Below are 21,986 nucleotides of genomic sequence, written 5' to 3'. Positions count from 1 at the left end.
TGTATGACATTGTTCTACATTCTGTCCATCAACTGTGTTTTTTGCAATTGTCACCTCGAGTGGGCTGGGTATGCTCAGACGTGAGTCCCAGGCTCTCCACACCACTGGAGTCAAGCTATACAGGCTGATGAAGGCTGATAGCCAGAAACCGGTCCTTGGATGCTTGATTCCGGTCTGGGAAAGACATGGCTTGGTAGTTCGGGCTGGACTGTTCCCATGAGGCACAGGGTCAGAGCTGATTTGCATATAGCCAGTGTCTAACCCAGGGTGGTGTGGAGTGCAAAAAAACGATGGATTTAGGTCCAGATCTTTGTACTGGGGTGAATGTATGACATTGTTCTACATTCTGTCCATCAACTGTGTTTATTGCAATTTTCACCTTGAGTGGGCTGGGTATGCTCAGACGTGAGTCCCAGGCTCTCCACACCACTGGAGTCAAGCTATCCAGGCTGATGAAGGCTGATAGCCAGAAACGGGTCCTTGGATGCTTGATTCCGGTCTGGGAAAGACATGGCTTGGTAGTTCGGACTGGAATGTTACCATGAGGCACAGGGTCAGAGCTGATTTGCATATAGCCAGTGTCTAACCCAGGGTGGTGTGGAGTGCAATAAAACGATGGATTTAGGCCCAGATCTTTGTACTGGGGTGAATGTATGACATTGTTCTACATTCTGTCCATCAACTGTGTTTTTTGCAATTTTCACCTTGAGTGGGCTAGGTATGCTCAGACGTGAGTCCCAGGCTCTCCACACCACTGGAGTCAAGCTATCCAGGCTGATGAAGGCTGATAGCCAGAAACCGGTCCTTGGATGCTTGATTCCGGTCTGGGAAAGACATGGCTTGGTAGTTCGGACTGGACTGTTCCCATGAGGCACAGGACCAGAGCTGATTTGCATATAGCCAGTGTCTAACCCAGGGTGGTGTGGAGTGCAAAAAAATGATGGATTTAGGCCCAGATCTTTGTACTGGGGTGAATGTATGACATTGTTCTACATTCTGTCCATCAACTGTGTTTTTTGCAATTTTCACCTAGAGTGGGCTGGGTATGCTCAGACGTGAGTCCCAGGCTCTCCACACCACTGGAGTCAAGCTATCCAGGCTGATGAAGGCTGATAGCCAGAAACCGGTCCTTGGATGCTTGATTCCGGTCTGGGAAAGACATGGCTTGGTAGTTCGGACTGGACTGTTCCCATGAGGCACAGGGTCAGAGCTGATTTGCATATAGCCAGTGTCTAACCCAGGGTGGTGTGGAGTGCAAAAAAACGATGGATTTAGGCCCAGATCTTTGTACTGGGGTGAATGTATGACATTGTTCTACATTCTGTCCATCAACTGTGTTTTTTGCAATTTTCACCTCGAGTGGGCTGGGTATGCTCAGACGTGAGTCCCAGGCTCTCCACACCACTGGAGTCAAGCTATCCAGGCTGATGAAGGCTGATAGCCAGAAACCGGTCCTTGGATGCTTGATTCCGGTCTGGGAAAGACATGGCTTGGTAGTTCGGACTGGACTGTTCCCTTGAGGCACAGGGTCAGAGCTGATTTGCATATATCCAGTGTCTAACCCAGGGTGGTGTGGAGTGCAAAAAAATGATGGATTTAGGCCCAGATCTTTGTACTGGAGTGAATGTATGACATTGTTCTACATTCTGTCCATCAACTGTGTTTTTTGCAATTTTCACCTCGAGTGGGCTGGGTATGCTCAGACGTGAGTCCCAGGCTCTCCACACCACTGGAGTCAAGCTATCCAGGCTGATGAAGGCTGATAGCCAGAAACCGGTCCTTGGATGCTTGATTCCGATGTGGGAAAGACATGGCTTGGTAGTTCGGACTGGACTGTTCCCATGAGGCACAGGGTCAGAGCTGATTTGCATATAGCCAGTGTCTAACCCAGGGTGGTGTGGAGTGCAAAAAACGATGGATTTAGGCCCAGATCTTTGTACTGGGATGAATGTATGACATTGTTCTACATTCTATCCATCAACTGTGTTTTTTGCAATTTTCACCTCGAGTGGGCTGGGTATGCTCAGACGTGAGCCTCAGGCTCTCCACACCACTGGAGTCAAGCTATCCAGGCTGATGAAGGCTGATAGCCAGAAACCGGTCCTTGGATGCTTGATTTCGGTCTGGGAAAGACATGGCTTGGTAGTTCGGACTGGACTGTTCCCATGAGGCACAGGGTCAGAGCTGATTTGCATATAGCCAGTGTCTAACCCAGGGTGGTGTGGAGTGCAAAAAAAGATGGATTTAGGCCCAGATCTTTGTACTGGGGTGAATGTATGACATTGTTCTACATTCTGTCCATCAACTGTGTTTTTTGCAATTTTCACCTCGAGTGGGCTGGGTATGCTCAGACGTGAGTCCCAGGCTCTCCACACCACTGGAGTCAAGCTATCCAGGCTGATGAAGGCTGATAGCCAGAAACCGGTCCTTGGATGCTTGATTCCGGTCTGGGAAAGACCTGGCTTGGTAGTTCGGACAGGACTGTTCCCATGAGGCACAGGGTCAGAGCTGATTTGCATATAGCCAGTGTCTAACCCAGGGTGGTGTGGAGTGCAAAAAAACGATGGATTTAGGCACAGATCTTTGTACTGGGGTGAATGTATTACATTGTTCTACATTCTGTCCATCAACTGTGTTTTTTGCAATTTTCACCTCGAGTGGGCTGGGTATGCTCAGACGTGAGTCCCAGGCTCTCCACACCACTGGAGTCAAGCTATCCAGGCTGATGAAGGCTGATAGCCAGAAACCGGTCCTTGGCTGCTTGATTCCGGTCTGGGAAAGACATGGCTTGGTAGTTCGGACTGGACTGTTCCCATGAGGCACAGGGTCAGAGCTGATTTGCATATATCCAGTGTCTAACCCAGGGTGGTGTGGAGTGCAAAAAAACGATGGATTTAGGCCCAGATATTTGTACTGGGGTGAATGTATGACATTGTTCTACATTCTGTCCATCAACTGTGTTTTTTGCAATTTTCACCTCGAGTGGGCTGGGTATGCTCAGACGTGAGTCCCAGGCTCTCCACACCACTGGAGTCAAGCTATACAGGCTGATGAAGGCTGATAGCCAGAAACCGGTCCTTGGATGCTTGATTCCGGTCTGGGAAAGACATGGCTTGGTAGTTCGGGCTGGACTGTTCCCATGAGGCACAGGGTCAGAGCTGATTTGCATATAGCCAGTGTCTAACCCAGGGTGGTGTGGAGTGCAAAAAAACGATGGATTTAGGCCCAGATCTTTGTACTGGGGTGAATGTATGACATTGTTCTACATTCTGTCCATCAACTGTGTTTTTTGCAATTTTCACCTAGAGTGGGCTGGGTATGCTCAGACGTGAGTCCCAGGCTCTCCACACCACTGGAGTCAAGCTATCCAGGCTGATGAAGGCTGATAGCCAGAAACCGGTCCTTGGATGCTTGATTCCGGTCTGGGAAAGACATGGCTTGGTAGTTCGGACTGGACTGTTCCCATGAGGCACAGGGTCAGAGCTGATTTGCATATAGCCAGTGTCTAACCCAGGGTGGTGTGGAGTGCAAAAAAACGATGGATTTAGGCCCAGATCTTTGTACTGGGGTGAATGTATGACATTGTTCTACATTCTGTCCATCAACTGTGTTTTTTGCAATTTTCACCTCGAGTGGGCTGGGTATGCTCAGACGTGAGTCCCAGGCTCTCCACACCACTGGAGTCAAGCTATACAGGCTGATGAAGGCTGATAGCCAGAAACCGGTCCTTGGATGCTTGATTCCGGTCTGGGAAAGACATGGCTTGGTAGTTCGGACTGGACTGTTCCCATGAGGCACAGGGTCAGAGCTGATTTGCATATATCCAGTGTCTAACCCAGGGTGGTGTGGAGTGCAAAAAAAACGATAGATTTAGGCCCAGATCTTTGTACTGGAGTGAATGTATGACATTGTTCTACATTCTGTCCATCAACTGTGTTTTTTGCAATTTTCACCTCGAGTGGGCTGGGTATGCTCAGACGTGAGTCCCAGGCTCTCCACACCACTGGAGTCAAGCTATCCAGGCTGATGAAGGCTGATAGCCAGAAACCGGTCCTTGGATGCTTGATTCCGGAGTGGGAAAGACATGGCTTGGTAGTTCGGACTGGACTGTTCCCATGAGGCACAGGGTCAGAGCTGATTTGCATATAGCCAGTGTCTAACCCAGGGTGGTGTGGAGTGCAAAAAAATGATGGATTTAGGCCCAGATCTTTGTACTGGGGTGAATGTATGACATTGTTCTACATTCTGTCCATCAACTGTGTTTTTTGCAATTTTCACCTCGAGTGGGCTGGGTATGCTCAGACGTGAGTCCCAGGCTCTCCACACCACTGGAGTCAAGCGATCCAGGCTGATGAAGGCTGATAGCCAGAAACCGGTCCTTGGATGCTTGATTCCGATCTGGGAAAGACATGGCTTGGTAGTTCGGACTAGACTGTTCCCATGAGGCACAGGGTCAGAGCTGATTTGCATATAGCCAGTGTCTAACCCAGGGTGGTGTGGAGTGCAAAAAAACGATGGATTTAGGCACAGATCTTTGTACTGGGGTGAATGTATGACATTGTTCTACATTCTGTCCCTCAACTGTGTTTTTTGCAATTTTCACCTCGAGTGGGCTGGGTATGCTCAGACGTGAGTCCCAGGCTCTCCACACCACTGGAGTCAAGCTATACAGGCTGATGAAGGCTGATAGCCAGAAACCGGTCCTTGGATGCTTGATTCCGGTCTGGGAAAGACATGGCTTGGTAGTTCGGGCTGGACTGTTCCCATGAGGCACAGGGTCAGAGCTGATTTGCATATAGCCAGTGTCTAACCCAGGGTGGTGTGGAGTGCAAAAAAACGATGGATTTAGGTCCAGATCTTTGTACTGGGGTGAATGTATGACATTGTTCTACATTCTGTCCATCAACTGTGTTTATTGCAATTTTCACCTTGAGTGGGCTGGGTATGCTCAGACGTGAGTCCCAGGCTCTCCACACCACTGGAGTCAAGCTATCCAGGCTGATGAAGGCTGATAGCCAGAAACGGGTCCTTGGATGCTTGATTCCGGTCTGGGAAAGACATGGCTTGGTAGTTCGGGCTGGACTGTTCCCATGAGGCACAGGGTCAGAGCTGATTTGCATATAGCCAGTGTCTAACCCAGGGTGGTGTGGAGTGCAAAAAAACGATGGATTTAGGCCCAGATCTTTGTACTGGGGTGAATGTATGACATTGTTCTACATTCCGTCCATCAACTGTGTTTTTTGCAATTTTCACCTCGAGTGGGCTGGGTATGCTCAGACGTGAGTCCCAGGCTCTCCACACCACTGGAGTCAAGCTATCCAGGCTGATGAAGGCTGATAGCCAGAAACCGGTCCTTGGATGCTTGATTCCGGTCTGGGAAAGACAAGGCTTGGTAGTTCGGACTGGACTGTTCCCATGAGGCACAGGGTCAGAGCTGATTTGCATATAGCCAGTGTCTAACCCAGGGTGGTGTGGAGTGCAAAAAAACGATGGATTTAGGCACAGATCTTTGTACTGGGGTGAATGTATGACATTGTTCTACATTCTGTCCATCAACTGTGTTTTTTGCAATTGTCACCTCGAGTGGGCTGGGTATGCTCAGACGTGAGTCCCAGGCTCTCCACACCACTGGAGTCAAGCTATACAGGCTGATGAAGGCTGATAGCCAGAAACCGGTCCTTGGATGCTTGATTCCGGTCTGGGAAAGACATGGCTTGGTAGTTCGGGCTGGACTGTTCCCATGAGGCACAGGGTCAGAGCTGATTTGCATATAGCCAGTGTCTAACCCAGGGTGGTGTGGAGTGCAAAAAAACGATGGATTTAGGTCCAGATCTTTGTACTGGGGTGAATGTATGACATTGTTCTACATTCTGTCCATCAACTGTGTTTATTGCAATTTTCACCTTGAGTGGGCTGGGTATGCTCAGACGTGAGTCCCAGGCTCTCCACACCACTGGAGTCAAGCTATCCAGGCTGATGAAGGCTGATAGCCAGAAACGGGTCCTTGGATGCTTGATTCCGGTCTGGGAAAGACATGGCTTGGTAGTTCGGACTGGACTGTTCCCATGAGGCACAGGGTCAGAGCTGATTTGCATATAGCCAGTGTCTAACCCAGGGTGGTGTGGAGTGCAATAAAACGATGGATTTAGGCCCAGATCTTTGTACTGGGGTGAATGTATGACATTGTTCTACATTCTGTCCATCAACTGTGTTTTTTGCAATTTTCACCTTGAGTGGGCTAGGTATGCTCAGACGTGAGTCCCAGGCTCTCCACACCACTGGAGTCAAGCTATCCAGGCTGATGAAGGCTGATAGCCAGAAACCGGTCCTTGGATGCTTGATTCCGGTCTGGGAAAGACATGGCTTGGTAGTTCGGACTGGACTGTTCCCATGAGGCACAGGACCAGAGCTGATTTGCATATAGCCAGTGTCTAACCCAGGGTGGTGTGGAGTGCAAAAAAATGATGGATTTAGGCCCAGATCTTTGTACTGGGGTGAATGTATGACATTGTTCTACATTCTGTCCATCAACTGTGTTTTTTGCAATTTTCACCTAGAGTGGGCTGGGTATGCTCAGACGTGAGTCCCAGGCTCTCCACACCACTGGAGTCAAGCTATCCAGGCTGATGAAGGCTGATAGCCAGAAACCGGTCCTTGGATGCTTGATTCCGGTCTGGGAAAGACATGGCTTGGTAGTTCGGACTGGACTGTTCCCATGAGGCACAGGGTCAGAGCTGATTTGCATATAGCCAGTGTCTAACCCAGGGTGGTGTGGAGTGCAAAAAAACGATGGATTTAGGCCCAGATCTTTGTACTGGGGTGAATGTATGACATTGTTCTACATTCTGTCCATCAACTGTGTTTTTTGCAATTTTCACCTCGAGTGGGCTGGGTATGCTCAGACGTGAGTCCCAGGCTCTCCACACCACTGGAGTCAAGCTATCCAGGCTGATGAAGGCTGATAGCCAGAAACCGGTCCTTGGATGCTTGATTCCGGTCTGGGAAAGACATGGCTTGGTAGTTCGGACTGGACTGTTCCCATGAGGCACAGGGTCAGAGCTGATTTGCATATATCCAGTGTCTAACCCAGGGTGGTGTGGAGTGCAAAAAAATGATGGATTTAGGCCCAGATCTTTGTACTGGAGTGAATGTATGACATTGTTCTACATTCTGTCCATCAACTGTGTTTTTTGCAATTTTCACCTCGAGTGGGCTGGGTATGCTCAGACGTGAGTCCCAGGCTCTCCACACCACTGGAGTCAAGCTATCCAGGCTGATGAAGGCTGATAGCCAGAAACCGGTCCTTGGATGCTTGATTCCGATGTGGGAAAGACATGGCTTGGTAGTTCGGACTGGACTGTTCCCATGAGGCACAGGGTCAGAGCTGATTTGCATATAGCCAGTGTCTAACCCAGGGTGGTGTGGAGTGCAAAAAACGATGGATTTAGGCCCAGATCTTTGTACTGGGATGAATGTATGACATTGTTCTACATTCTATCCATCAACTGTGTTTTTTGCAATTTTCACCTCGAGTGGGCTGGGTATGCTCAGACGTGAGCCTCAGGCTCTCCACACCACTGGAGTCAAGCTATCCAGGCTGATGAAGGCTGATAGCCAGAAACCGGTCCTTGGATGCTTGATTCCGGTCTGGGAAAGACATGGCTTGGTAGTTCGGACTGGACTGTTCCCATGAGGCACAGGGTCAGAGCTGATTTGCATATAGCCAGTGTCTAACCCAGGGTGGTGTGGAGTGCAAAAAAAGATGGATTTAGGCCCAGATCTTTGTACTGGGGTGAATGTATGACATTGTTCTACATTCTGTCCATCAACTGTGTTTTTTGCAATTTTCACCTCGAGTGGGCTGGGTATGCTCAGACGTGAGTCCCAGGCTCTCCACACCACTGGAGTCAAGCTATCCAGGCTGATGAAGGCTGATAGCCAGAAACCGGTCCTTGGATGCTTGATTCCGGTCTGGGAAAGACCTGGCTTGGTAGTTCGGACAGGACTGTTCCCATGAGGCACAGGGTCAGAGCTGATTTGCATATAGCCAGTGTCTAACCCAGGGTGGTGTGGAGTGCAAAAAAACGATGGATTTAGGCACAGATCTTTGTACTGGGGTGAATGTATTACATTGTTCTACATTCTGTCCATCAACTGTGTTTTTTGCAATTTTCACCTCGAGTGGGCTGGGTATGCTCAGACGTGAGTCCCAGGCTCTCCACACCACTGGAGTCAAGCTATCCAGGCTGATGAAGGCTGATAGCCAGAAACCGGTCCTTGGCTGCTTGATTCCGGTCTGGGAAAGACATGGCTTGGTAGTTCGGACTGGACTGTTCCCATGAGGCACAGGGTCAGAGCTGATTTGCATATATCCAGTGTCTAACCCAGGGTGGTGTGGAGTGCAAAAAAACGATGGATTTAGGCCCAGATATTTGTACTGGGGTGAATGTATGACATTGTTCTACATTCTGTCCATCAACTGTGTTTTTTGCAATTTTCACCTCGAGTGGGCTGGGTATGCTCAGACGTGAGTCCCAGGCTCTCCACACCACTGGAGTCAAGCTATCCAGGCTGATGAAGGCTGATAGCCAGAAACCGGTCCTTGGATGCTTGATTCCGGTCTGGGAAAGACATGGCTTGGTAGTCCGGACTGGACTGTTCCCATGAGGCACAGGGTCAGAGCTGATTTGCATATAGCCAGTGTCTAACCCAGGGTGGTGTGGAGTGCAAAAAAACGATGGATTTAGGCCCAGATCTTTGTACTGGGGTGAATGTATGACATTGTTCTACATTCTGTCCATCAACTGTGTTTTTTGCAATTTTCACCCCGAGTGGGCTGGGTATGCTCAGACGTGAGTCCCAGGCTCTCCACACCACTGGAGTCAAGCTATCCAGGCTGATGAAGGCTGATAGCCAGAAACCGGTCCTGGGATGCTTGATTACGGTCTGGGAATGACATGGCTTGGTAGTTCGGACTGGACTGTTCCCATGAGGCACAGGGTCAGAGCTGATTTGCATATAGCCAGTGTCTAAACCAGGGTGGTGTGGAGTGCAAAAAAACGATGGATTTAGGCCCAGATCTTTGTACTGGGGTGAATGTATGACATTGTTCTACATTCTGTCCATCAACTGTGTTTTTTGCAATTTTCACCTCGAGTGGGCTGGGTATGCTCAGACGTGAGTCCCAGGCTCTCCACACCACTGGAGTCAAGCTATCCAGGCTGATGAAGGCTGATAGCCAGAAACCGGTCCTTGGAGGCATGATTCCGGTCTGGGAAAGACATGGCTTGGTAGTTCGGACTGGACTGTTCCCATGAGGCACAGAGTCAGAGCTGATTTGCATATAGCCAGTGTCTAACCCAGGGTGGTGTGGAGTGCAAAAAAACGATGGATTTAGGGCCAGATCGTTGTACTGGGGTGAATGTATGACATTGTTCTACATTCTGTCCATCAACTGTGTTTTTTGCAATTTTCACCTCGAGTGGGCTGGGTATGCTCAGACGTGAGACCCAGGCTCTCCACACCACTGGAGTCAAGCTATCCAGGCTGATGAAGGCTGATGGCCAGAAACCGGTCCTTGGATGCTTGATTCCGGTCTGGGAAAGACATGGCTTGGTAGTTCAGACTGGACTGTTCCCATGAGGCACAGGGTCAGAGCTGATTTGCATATAGCCAGTGTCTAACCCAGGGTGGTGTGGAGTGCAAAAAAACGATGGATTTAGGCCCAGATCTTTGTACTGGGGTGAATGTATGACATTGTTCTACATTCTGTCCATCAACTGTGTTTTTTGCAATTTTCACTTCGCATGGGCTGGGTATGCTCAGACGTGAGTCCCACGCTCTCCACACCACTGGAGTCAAGCTATCCAGGCTGATGAAGGCTGATAGCCAGAAACCGGTCCTTGGATGCTTGATTCCGGTCTGGGAAAGACATGACTTGGTAGTTCGGACTGGACTGTTCCCATGAGGCACAGGGTCAGAGCTGATTTGCATATAGCCAGTGTCTAACCCAGGGTGGTGTGGAGTGCAAAAAAACGATGGATTTAGGCCCAGATCTTTGTACTGCGGTGAATGTATTACATTGTTCTACATTCTGTCCATCAACTGTGTTTTTTGCAATTTTCACCTCGAGTGGGCTGGGTATGCTCAGACGTGAGTCCCAGGCTCTCCACACCACTGGAGTCAAGCTATCCAGGCTGATGAAGGCTCATTGCCAGAAACCGGTCCTTGGATGCTTGATTCCGGTCTGGGAAAGACATGGCTTGGTAGTTCGGACTGGACTGTTCCCATGAGGCACAGGGTCAGAGCTGATTTGCATATAGCCAGTGTCTAACCCAGGGTGGTGTGGAGTTAAAAAAAAACGATGGATTTAGGCCCAGATCTTTGTACTGGGGTGAATGTATGACATTGTTCTACATTGTGTCCATCAACTGTGTTTTTTGCAATTTTCCCCTCGAGTGGGCTGGGTATGCTCAGACGTGAGTCCCAGGCTCTCCACACCACTGGAGTCAAGCTATCCAGGCTGATGAAGGCTGATAGCCAGAAACCGGTCCTTGGATGCTTGATTCCGGTCTGGGAAAGACAAGGCTTGGTAGTTCGGACTGGACTGTTCCCATGAGGCACAGGGTCAGAGCTGATTTGCATATAGCCAGTGTCTAACCCAGGGTGGTGTGGAGTGCAAAAAAACGATGGTTTGAGGCCCAGATCTTTGTACTGGGGTGAATGTATGACATTGTTCTACATTCTGTCCATCAACTGTGTTTTTGACAATTTTCACCTCGAGTGGGCTGGGTATGCTCAGACGTGAGTCCCAGGCTCTCCACACCACTGGAGTCAAGCTATCCAGGCTGATGAAGGCTGATAGCCAGAAACCGGTCCTTGAATAATTGATTCCGGTCTGGGAAAGACATGGCTTGGTAGTTCGGACTGGACTGTTCCCATGAGGCACAGGGTCAGAGCTGATTTGCATATAGCCAGTGTCTATCCCAGGGTGGTGTGGAGTGCAAAAAAATGATGGATTTAGGCCCAGATCTTTGTACTGGGGTGAATGTATGACATTGTTCTACATTCTGTCCATCAACTGTGTTTTTTGCAGTTTTCACCTCGAGTGGGCTGGGTCTGCTCAGACGTGAGTCCCAGGCTCTCCACACCACTGGAGTCAAGCTATACAGGCTGATGAAGGCTGATAGCCAGAAACCGGTCCTTGGATGCTTGATTCCGGTCTGGGAAAGACATGGCTTGGTAGTTTGGGCTGGACTGTTACCATGAGGCACAGGGTCAGAGCTGATTTGCATATAGCCAGTGTCTAACCCAGGGTGGTGTGGAGTGCAAAAAAAGATGGATTTAGGCCCAGATCTTTGTACTGGGGTGAATGTATGACATTGTTCTACATTCTGTCCATCAACTGTGTTTTTTGCAATTTTCACCTAGAGTGGGCTGGGTATGCTCAGACGTGAGTCCCAGGCTCTCCACACCACTGGAGTCAAGCTGTCCAGGCTGATGAAGGCTGATAGCCAGAAACCGGTCCTTGGATGCTTGATTCCGGTCTGGGAAAGACATGGCTTGGTAGTTCGGACTGGACTGTTCCCATGAGGCACAGGGTCAGAGCTGATTTGCATATAGCCAGTGTCTAACCCAGGGTGGTGTGGAGTGCAAAAAAATTATGGATTTAGGCCCAGATCTTTGTACTGGGGTGAATGTATGACATTGTTCTACATTCTGTCCATCAACTGTGTTTTTTGCAGTTTTCACCTCGAGTGGGCTGGGTCTGCTCAGACGTGAGTCCCAGGCTCTCCACACCACTGGAGTCAAGCTATACAGGCTGATGAAGGCTGATAGCCAGAAACCGGTCCTTGGATGCTTGATTCCGGTCTGGGAAAGACATGGCTTGGTAGTTTGGGCTGGACTGTTACCATGAGGCACAGGGTCAGAGCTGATTTGCATATAGCCAGTGTCTAACCCAGGGTGGTGTGGAGTGCAAAAAAAGATGGATTTAGGCCCAGATCTTTGTACTGGGGTGAATGTATGACATTGTTCTACATTCTGTCCATCAACTGTGTTTTTTGCAATTTTCACCTAGAGTGGGCTGGGTATGCTCAGACGTGAGTCCCAGGCTCTCCACACCACTGGAGTCAAGCTGTCCAGGCTGATGAAGGCTGATAGCCAGAAACCGGTCCTTGGATGCTTGATTCCGGTCTGGGAAAGACATGGCTTGGTAGTTCGGACTGGACTGTTCCCATGAGGCACATGGTCAGAGCTGATTTGCATATAGCCAGTGTCTAACCCAGGGTGGTGTGGAGTGCAAAAAAACGATAGATTTAGGCCCAGATCTTTGTACTGGGGTGAATGTATGACATTGTTCTACATTCTGTCCATTAACTGTGTTTTTTGCAATTTTCACCTCGAGTGGGCTGGGTATGCTCAGACGTGAGTCCCAGGCTCTCCACACCACTGGAGTCAAGCTATCCAGGCTGATGAAGGCTGATAGCCAGAAACCGGTCCTTGGATGCTTGATTCCGGTCTGGGAAAGACATGGCTTGGTAGTTCGGACTGGACTGTTCCCATGAGGCACAGGGTCAGAGCTGATTTGCATATAGCCAGTGTCTAACCCAGGGTGGTGTGGAGTGCAAAAAAACGATGGATTTAGGCCCAGATCTTTGTACTGGGGTGAATGTATGACATTGTTCTACATTCTGTCCATCAACTGTGTTTTTTGCAATTTTCACCTCGAGTGGGCTGGGTATGCTCAGACGTGAGTCCCAGGCTCTCCACACCACTGGAGTCAAGCGATCCAGGCTGATGAAGGCTGATAGCCAGAAACCGGTCCTTGGATGCTTGATTCCGATCTGGGAACGACATGGCTTGGTAGTTCGGACTAGACTGTTCCCATGAGGCACAGGGTCAGAGCTGATTTGCATATAGCCAGTGTCTAACCCAGGGTGGTGTGGAGTGCAAAAAACGATGGATTTAGGCCCAGATCTTTGTACTGGGGTGAATGTATGACATTGTTCTACATTCTGTCCATCAACTGTGTTTTTTGCAATTTTCACCTCGAGTGGGCTGGGTATGCTCAGACGTGAGTCCCAGGCTCTCCACACCACTGGAGTCAAGCTATCCAGGCTGATGAAGGCTGATAGCCAGAAACCGATCCTTGGATGCTTGATTCCGGTCTGGGAAAGACATGGCTTGGTAGTTCGGACTGGACTGTTCCCATGAGGCACAGGGTCAGAGCTGATTTGCATATAGCCAGTGTCTAACCAAGGGTGGTGTGGAGTGCAAAAAAACGATGGATTTAGGCCCAGATCTTTGTACTGCGGTGAATGTATTACATTGTTCTACATTCTGTCCATCAACTGTGTTTTTTGCAATTTTCACCTCGAGTGGGCTGGGTATGCTCAGACGTGAGTCCCAGGCTCTCCACACCACTGGAGTCAAGCTATCCAGACTGATGAAGGCTGATGGCCAGAAACCGGTCCTTGGATGCTTGATTCCGGTCTGGGAAAGACATGGCTTGGTAGTTCAGACTGGACTGTTCCCATGAGGCACAGGGTCAGAGCTGATTTGCATATAGCCAGTGTCTAACCCAGGGTGGTGTGGAGTGCAAAAAAAGATGGATTTAGGCCCAGATCTTTGTACTGCGGTGAATGTATTACATTGTTCTACATTCTGTCCATCAACTGTGTTTTTTGCAATTTTCACCTCGAGTGGGCTGGGTATGCTCAGACGTGAGTCCCAGGCTCTCCACACCACTTGAGTCAAGCTATCCAGACTGATGAAGGCTGATAACCAGAAACCGGTCCTTGGATGCTTGATTCAGGTATGGGAAAGACATGGCTTGGTAGTTCGGACTAGACTGTTCCCATGAGGCACAGGGTCAGAGCTGATTTGCATATAGCCAGTGTCTAACCCAGGGTGGTGTGGAGTGCAAAAAAACGATGGATTTAGGCCCAGATCTTTGTACTGGGGTGAATGTAGGACATTGTTCTACATTCTGTCCATCAACTGTGTTTTTTGCAATTTTCACCTCGAGTGGGCTGGGTATGCTCAGACGTGAGTCCCAGGCTCTCCACACCACTGGAGTCAAGCTATCCAGGCTGATGAAGGCTGATAGCCAGAAACCGGTCCTTGGATGCTTGATTCCGGTCTGGGAAAGACATGGCTTGGTAGTTCGGACTGGACTGTTCCCATGAGGCACAGGGTCAGAGCTGATTTGCATATAGCCAGTGTCTAACCCAGGGTGGTGTGGAGTGCAAAAAAACAATGGATTTAGGCCCAAATCTTTGTACTGGGGTGAATGTATGACATTGTTCTACATTCTGTCCATCAACTGTGTTTTTTGCAATTTTCACATCGAGTCGGCTGGGTATGCTCAGACGTGAGTCCCAGGCTCTCCACACCACTGGAGTCAAGCTATCCAGGCTGATGAAGGCTGATAGCCAGAAACCGGTCCTTGGATGCTTGATTCCGGTCTGGGAAAGACATGGCTTGGTAGTTCGGACTGGACTGTTCCCATGAGGCACAGGGTCAGAGCTGATTTGCATATAGCCAGTGTCTAACCCAGGGTGGTGTGGAGTGCAAAAAAACAATGGATTTAGGCCCAGATCTTTGTACTGGGGTGAATGTATGACATTGTTCTACATTGTGTCCATCAACTGTGTTTTTTGCAATTTTCACCTCGAGTGGGCTGGGTATGCTCAGACGTGAGTCCCAGGCTCTCCACACCACTTGAGTCAAGCTATCCAGACTGATGAAGGCTGATAACCAGAAACCGGTCCTTGGATGCTTGATTCAGGTATGGGAAAGACATGGCTTGGTAGTTCGGACTGGACTGTTCCCATGAGGCACATGGTCAGAGCTGATTTGCATATAGCCAGTGTCTAACCCAGGGTGGTGTGGAGTGCAAAAAACCGATGGATTTAGGCCCAGAGCTTTGTACTGGGGTGAATGTATTACATTGTTCTACATTCTGTCCATTACCTGTGTTTTTTGCAATTTTCACCTTGAGTGGGCTGGGTATGCTCAGACGTGAGTCCCAGGCTCTCCACACCACTGGAGTCAAGCTATCCAGGCTGATGAAGGCTGATAGCCAGAAACCGGTCCTTGGATGCTTGATTCCGGTCTGGGAAAGACATGGCTTGGTAGTTCGGACTGGACTGTTCCCATGAGGCACAGGGTCAGAGCTGATTTGCATATAGCCAGTGTCTAACCCAGGGTGGTGTGGAGTGCAAAAAAACAATGGATTTAGGCCCAAATCTTTGTACTGGGGTGAATGTATGACATTGTTCTACATTCTGTCCATCAACTGTGTTTTTTGCAATTTTCACATCGAGTCGGCTGGTAATGCTCAGACGTGAGTCCCAGGCTCTCCACACCACTGGAGTCAAGCTATCCAGGCTGATGAAGGCTGATAGCCAGAAACCGGTCCTCGGATGCTTGATTCCGGTCTGGGAAAGACATGGCTTGGTAGTTCGGACTGGACTGTTCCCATGAGGCACAGGGTCAGAGCTGATTTGCATTTAGCCAGTGTCTAACCCAGGGTGGTGTGGAGTGCAAAAAAACAATGGATTTAGGCCCAGATCTTTGTACTGGGGTGAATGTATGACATTGTTCTACATTGTGTCCATCAACTGTGTTTTTTGCAATTTTCACCTCGAGTGGGCTGGGTATGCTCAGACGTGAGTCCCAGGCTCTCCACACCACTGGAGTCAAGCTATCCAGGCTGATGAAGGCTGATAGCCAGAAACCGGTCCTTGGATGCTTGATTCCGGTCTGGGAAAGACAAGGCTTGGTAGTTCGGACTGGACTGTTCCCATGAGGCACAGGGTCAGAGCTGATTTACATATAGACAGTGTCTAACCCAGGGTGGTGTGGAGTGCAAAAAAACGATGGATTGAGGCCCAGATCTTTGTACTGGGGTGAATGTATGACATTGTTCTACATTCTGTCCATCAACTGTGTTTTTTGCAATTTTCACCTCGAGTGGGCTGGGTATGCTCAGACGTGAGTCCCAGGCTCACCACACCACTGGAGTCAAGCTATACAGGCTGATGAAGGCTGATAGCCAGAAACCGGTCCTTGGATGCTTGATTCCGGTCTGGGAAAGACATGGCTTGGTAGTTCGGGCTGGACTGTTCCCATGAGGCACAGGGTCAGAGCTGATTTGCATATAGCCAGTGTCTAACCCAGGGTGGTGTGGAGTGCAAAAAAACGATGGATTTAGGCCCAGATCTTTGTACTGGGGTGAATGTATGACATTGTTCTACATTCTGTCCATCAACTGTGTTTTTTGCAATTTTCACCTCGAGTGGGCTGGGTATGCTCAGACGTGAGTCCCAGGCTCTCCACACCACTGGAGTCAAGCTATCCAGGCTGATGAAGGCTGATAGCCAGAAACCGGTCCTTGGATGCTTGATTCCGGTCTGGGAAAGACATGGCTTGGTAGTTCGGACTGGACTGTTCCCATGAGGCACAGGGTCAGAGCTGATTTGCATATAGCCAGTGTCTAATCCAGGGTGGTGTGGAGTGCAAAAAAACGATGGATTTAGGCCCAGATCTTTGTACTGGGGTGAATGTATGACATTGTTCTACATTCGGTCCATCAACTGTGTTTTTTGCAATTTTCACCTCGAGTGGGCTAGGTATGCTCAGACGTGAGTCCCAGGCTCTCCACACCACTGGAGTCAAGCTATCCAGGCTGATGAAGGCTGATAGCCAGAAACCGGTCCTTGGATGCTTGATTCCGGTCTGGGAAAGACATGGCTTTGTAGTTCGGACTGGACTGTTCCCATGAGGCACAGGACCAGAGCTGATTTGCATATAGCCAGTGTCTAACCGAGGGTGGTGTGGAGTGCAAAAAAACGATGGATTTAGGTCCAGATCTTTGTACTGGGGTGAATGTATGACATTGTTCTACATTCTGTCCATCAACTGTGTTTTTTGCAATTTTCACCTAGAGTGGGCTGGGTATGCTCAGACGTGAGTCCCAGGCTCTCCACACCACTGGAGTCAAGCTATCCAGGCTGATGAAGGCTGATAGCCAGAAACCGGTCCTTGGATGCTTGATTCCGGTCTGGGAAAGACATGGCTTGGTAGTTCGGACTGGACTGTTCCCATTAGGCACATGGTCAGAGCTGATTTGCATATAGCCAGTGTCTAACCCAGGGTGGTGTGGAGTGCAAAAAAACGATAGATTTAGGCCCAGATCTTTGTACTGGGGTGAATGTATGACATTGTTCTACATTCTGTCCATCAACTGTGTTTTTTGCAATTTTCACCTTGAGTGGGCTGGGTATGCTCAGACGTGAGTCCCAGGCTCTCCACACCACTGGAGTCAAGCTATCCAGGCTGATGAAGGCTGATAGCCAGAAACCGGTCCTTGGATGCTTGATTCCGGTCTGGGAAAGACATGGCTTGGTAGTTCGGACTGGACTGTTCCCATGAGGCACAGGGTCAGAGCTGATTTGCATATATCCAGTGTCTAACCCAGGGTGGTGTGGAGTGCAAAAAAACGATGGATTTAGGCCCAGATCTTTGTACTGGGGTGAATGTATGACATTGTTCTACATTCTGTCCATCAACTGTGTTTTTTGCAATTTTCACCTCGAGTGGGCTGGGTATGCTCAGACGTGAGTCCCAGGCTCTCCACACCACTGGAGTCAAGCTATCCAGGCTGATGAAGGCTGATAGCCAGAAACCGGTCCTTGGATGCTTGATTCCGGTCTGGGAAAGACAAGGCTTCGTAGTTCGAACTGGACTGTTCCCATGAGGCACAGGGTCAGAGCTGATTTACATATAGACAGTGTCTAACCCAGGGTGGTGTGGAGTGCAAAAAAACGATGGATTGAGGCCCAGATCTTTGTACTGGGGTGAATGTATGACATTGTTCTACATTCTGTCCATCAACTGTGTTTTTTGCAATTTTCACCTCGAGTGGGCTGGGTATGCTCAGACGTGAGTCCCAGGCTCTCCACACCACTGGAGTCAAGCTATACAGGCTGATGAAGGCTGATAGCCAGAAACCGGTCCTTGGATGCTTGATTCCGGTCTGGGAAAGACATGGCTTTGTAGTTCGGACTGGACTGTTCCCATGAGGCACAGGACCAGAGCTGATTTGCATATAGCCAGTGTCTAACCGAGGGTGGTGTGGAGTGCAAAAAAACGATGGATTTAGGTCCAGATCTTTGTACTGGGGTGAATGTATGACATTGTTCTACATTCTGTCCATCAACTGTGTTTTTTGCAATTTTCACCTAGAGTGGGCTGGGTATGCTCAGACGTGAGTCCCAGGCTCTCCACACCACTGGAGTCAAGCTATCCAGGCTGATGAAGGCTGATAGCCAGAAACCGGTCCTTGGATGCTTGATTCCGGTCTGGGAAAGACATGGCTTGGTAGTTCGGACTGGACTGTTCCCATGAGGCACATGGTCAGAGCTTATTTGCATATAGCCAGTGTCTAACCCAGGGTGGTGTGGAGTGCAAAAAAACGATAGATTTAGGCCCAGATCTTTGTACTGGGGTGAATGTATGACATTGTTCTACATTCTGTCCATCAACTGTGTTTTTGGCAATTTTCACCTCGAGTGGGCTGGGTATGCTCAGACGTGAGTCCCAGGCTCTCCACACCACTGGAGTCAAGCTATCCAGGCTGATGAAGGCTGATAGCCAGAAACCGGTCCTTGGATGCTTGATTCCGGTCTGGGAAAGACATGGCTTGGTAGTTCGGACTGGACTGTTCCCATGAGGCACAGGGTCAGAGCTGATTTGCATATATCCAGTGTCTAACCCAGGGTGGTGTGGAGTGCAAAAAAACGATGGATTTAGGCCCAGATCTTTGTACTGGGGTGAATGTATGACATTGTTCTACATTCTGTCCATCAACTGTGTTTTTTGCAATTTTCACCTCGAGTGGGCTGGGTATGCTCAGACGTGAGTCCCAGGCTCTCCACACCACTGGAGTCAAGCTATCCAGGCTGATGAAGGCTGATAGCCAGAAACCGGTCCTTGGATGCTTGATTCCGGTCTGGGAAAGACATGGCTTGGTAGTTCGGACTGGACTGTTCCCATGAGGCACAGGGTCAGAGCTGAATTGCATATAGCCAGTGTCTAACCCAGGGTGGTGTGGAGTGCAAAAAAACGATGGATTTAGGCCCAGATCTTTGTACTGGGGTGAATGTATGACATTGTTCTACATTCTGTCCATCAACTGTGTTTTTTGCAATTTTCACCTCGAGTGGGCTGGGTATGCTCAGACGTGAGTCCCAGGCTCTCCACACCACTGGAGTCAAGCGATCACTTTCTGCATAAATGTGGATTTGTTGGTCTTGCTCCATAATCCAACATCTGCTGCATAATGTGCACATTTTAATTAAAACAATATTCGAGTGCAAGCAAAACGAATGTTCATAAAACAGTTTCACATGACATACATCTTACTGTGAGGTGGCACACCCTTTACACAGATTAACTGGTACTGTTTAAGTTTCTGATTGCTGTATTTATCTGTTAGACTGACATGAATGAATTCACGCCATTACCAGACAGAGTTAAAATGTGTAATAATTACAAACTAATGAAGTAATACTACCTCAAAATAAGCTGATTTACGCTGCATGATTAGCTTTTTCTTGTCACATATTGTAGTGAATTCTGCTGCATAATTTGAGCCCTCAAGTTAAATTTCGAATTTCAGGTCCAAAGTAATAGTTCTAAAGTGGACTCCCTGCTCAGTTAAGCATAGACTGTCTCTGAAGGTCTTGTCTACTTATTATCGCTGAGTGGTCCCCTGAGGTTTACTTCCCCTCCAGTGTACTGGCCCACTCCCAACTTCATGCTGCACCATACCTTCAGTAAATTTGGATGAGCATCATTCACCTCGATCAGGCAATCATAGTTGACAGTATCCAAACCACAAAGAGTGTATTTTGGGGGTGCTCTTGCTTTAATTTCCAACAGAGTCTTTGGTCGATCTGTGCCTGCCAGAACCAACAGAAAGCGTCCCCACATTTCAAAGGGTGAGTTCAATTAATAAAACACCTTTCACCACAGCCCCATGACACAATCTATAGTTCTTTTATGGCATCTTTGAATGCCAACAGGACACCAAGGACACAGTCAGGCTCGTTGACACTGGCGGAACCGCAACCCCTTTGCCCCGTCACCTGACTAGGGATAAAGAAACATGGGACAAAAGTCTAAGGTCCTAATTATGACTAAGGTGGACACTTGGACCACTGTAGTCAAGGTGGCAGTCAATGGACCGCCAGACTGGTGGTCCACCTGCCATATTACGAGTTTGGTGGTTGGACCACCACTGGAACGCTGTAACCAGCTGGTATCTCTGATCCAGCGGTGGTGGTGCAGTGGTCTAAGGCAACAACATTCTTGCAGTGCCACTGCAGCACCGCCGACCATATTACGAGTTACCTCATGGCGACCCTAGCCAGTCTGGTGAGCCCGCCTTGCAAAGGGTGGTGGTGAGGCAACTTAGGGGGCCCTTACAGGGTCTCCTGTCACCTCTGAGCATGCAGGGGAGCACATACTGTACCTCACCCTGTATTTCTGCACCCTCAGTTCCTGCACGAGAAGAAATGCAGGACATGGTGCATTTCTTCCCATGCAGTAACATGCTTCGCGGTCCCATATCTACGTTTTTATGTGTCTCCTTTCATCCTGGAACAGCTGCAGCACACACCGCCAGTATTAAACTCGTAAACCGGATGATGGTTTGACTTTGAGTTTGGGAGTCTTGCTGCGAGTATCTGGAGTGGCAGCCTGCAGGAACACCACCAAACTCATAATTTGGCCATAAGTCTGAAAAAAAAGTTTGAAAAAAGGTAGAGGTAGCCACTTATGATTGTATGCTGGCCAGGGAAGCGCCACGCTGCTAATTTTGTTAAGCTGCTACCTGCAAAAATTTCTGCTGCTAGTGCACTTGTTTAGCGCGATCGCGCACATTGTTATCTGTTTTTAAAAATCGCCAGCTTGTTTTTAAATACCTTGGGGCTTTGGTAACTGCGCTTTGATTCCCCGGTCCACCACAGCTTTTACAGCTGCTTGTTGTGGAGGGAGGATCACTTCACGACTTCCGGATGGCCACGAAGGAACGGCCATCTTTGGAAGCAGCGTTCTAGTCTTTCCCCGCAATTAAGGGGCAGACTATACTTAAGGCAAACATGGCGCTGCCAAAGGCAAGCCCGTCTGCGCCCAACCGTGCCCGTCCGTGCCCATCTGGGACTAGGGGCCAGCAAATATTTATAATTCTCTCCAACCCAAACACACGATGATTTTTGGAACTGCCCCTATCCCACACAGCGAGTCACAGATTGAACATATGGAATCTGCCCCTTTGGTCGTATCCATTCTTATGACCATCCCCCCGACAAACACAGACCATATATCTGCCTCACTACAGAAAATCAAGTCAGGATCCCCATTGGACCCAGCCCCACTGCACATTCTTGCCCAAGGCGGAAAACCAGTTTTTACCCAACTAGGCAATCTCATCAGTCTTTCTTTTGAAAAGGGCAGGGTACCCAAGGAGTGGAAACATGCCATCATTAAACCTTTGTTGAAAAAAACACACCTGGACCCCGCTGAGTTATCAAACTATCGCCCAATATCACTTCTACCTATAGTGGGCAAGATGGCAGAAAAACATGTGAACACCACAATCTCCACCTTTCTCGAAAACAATAATGTAATTCATCAGACACAGATGGGGTTGAGACCCAAGCACAGCACCGAGTCAGCACTGTTAGTGGTCACCGAAAAACTCAAAGCCATCCTTGTTCAAGAAAAACTGGCAGCAGCGGTGTTCTTAGACCAGAGTGCTGCATTGGATAGAGTAGACCACTCAGTGCTGATCCAGAGGTTGGAAAGTGTTGGAATTGACGGAACAGCGAAGACATGGGTTGCCTCATTTCTGAGTGACAGGACCTTCCATGCATGGAGGCCACTTTCAAGTCAGACCCCCTTCTAGCACCTTGGGG

The sequence above is a fragment of the Lissotriton helveticus genome, chromosome 2_2, assembly GCF_964261635.1.
Source record: "Lissotriton helveticus chromosome 2_2, aLisHel1.1, whole genome shotgun sequence".
NCBI classification, from domain to species: Eukaryota; Metazoa; Chordata; class Amphibia; order Caudata; family Salamandridae; genus Lissotriton; species Lissotriton helveticus.
This window is presented reverse-complemented; position numbering follows the sequence as displayed.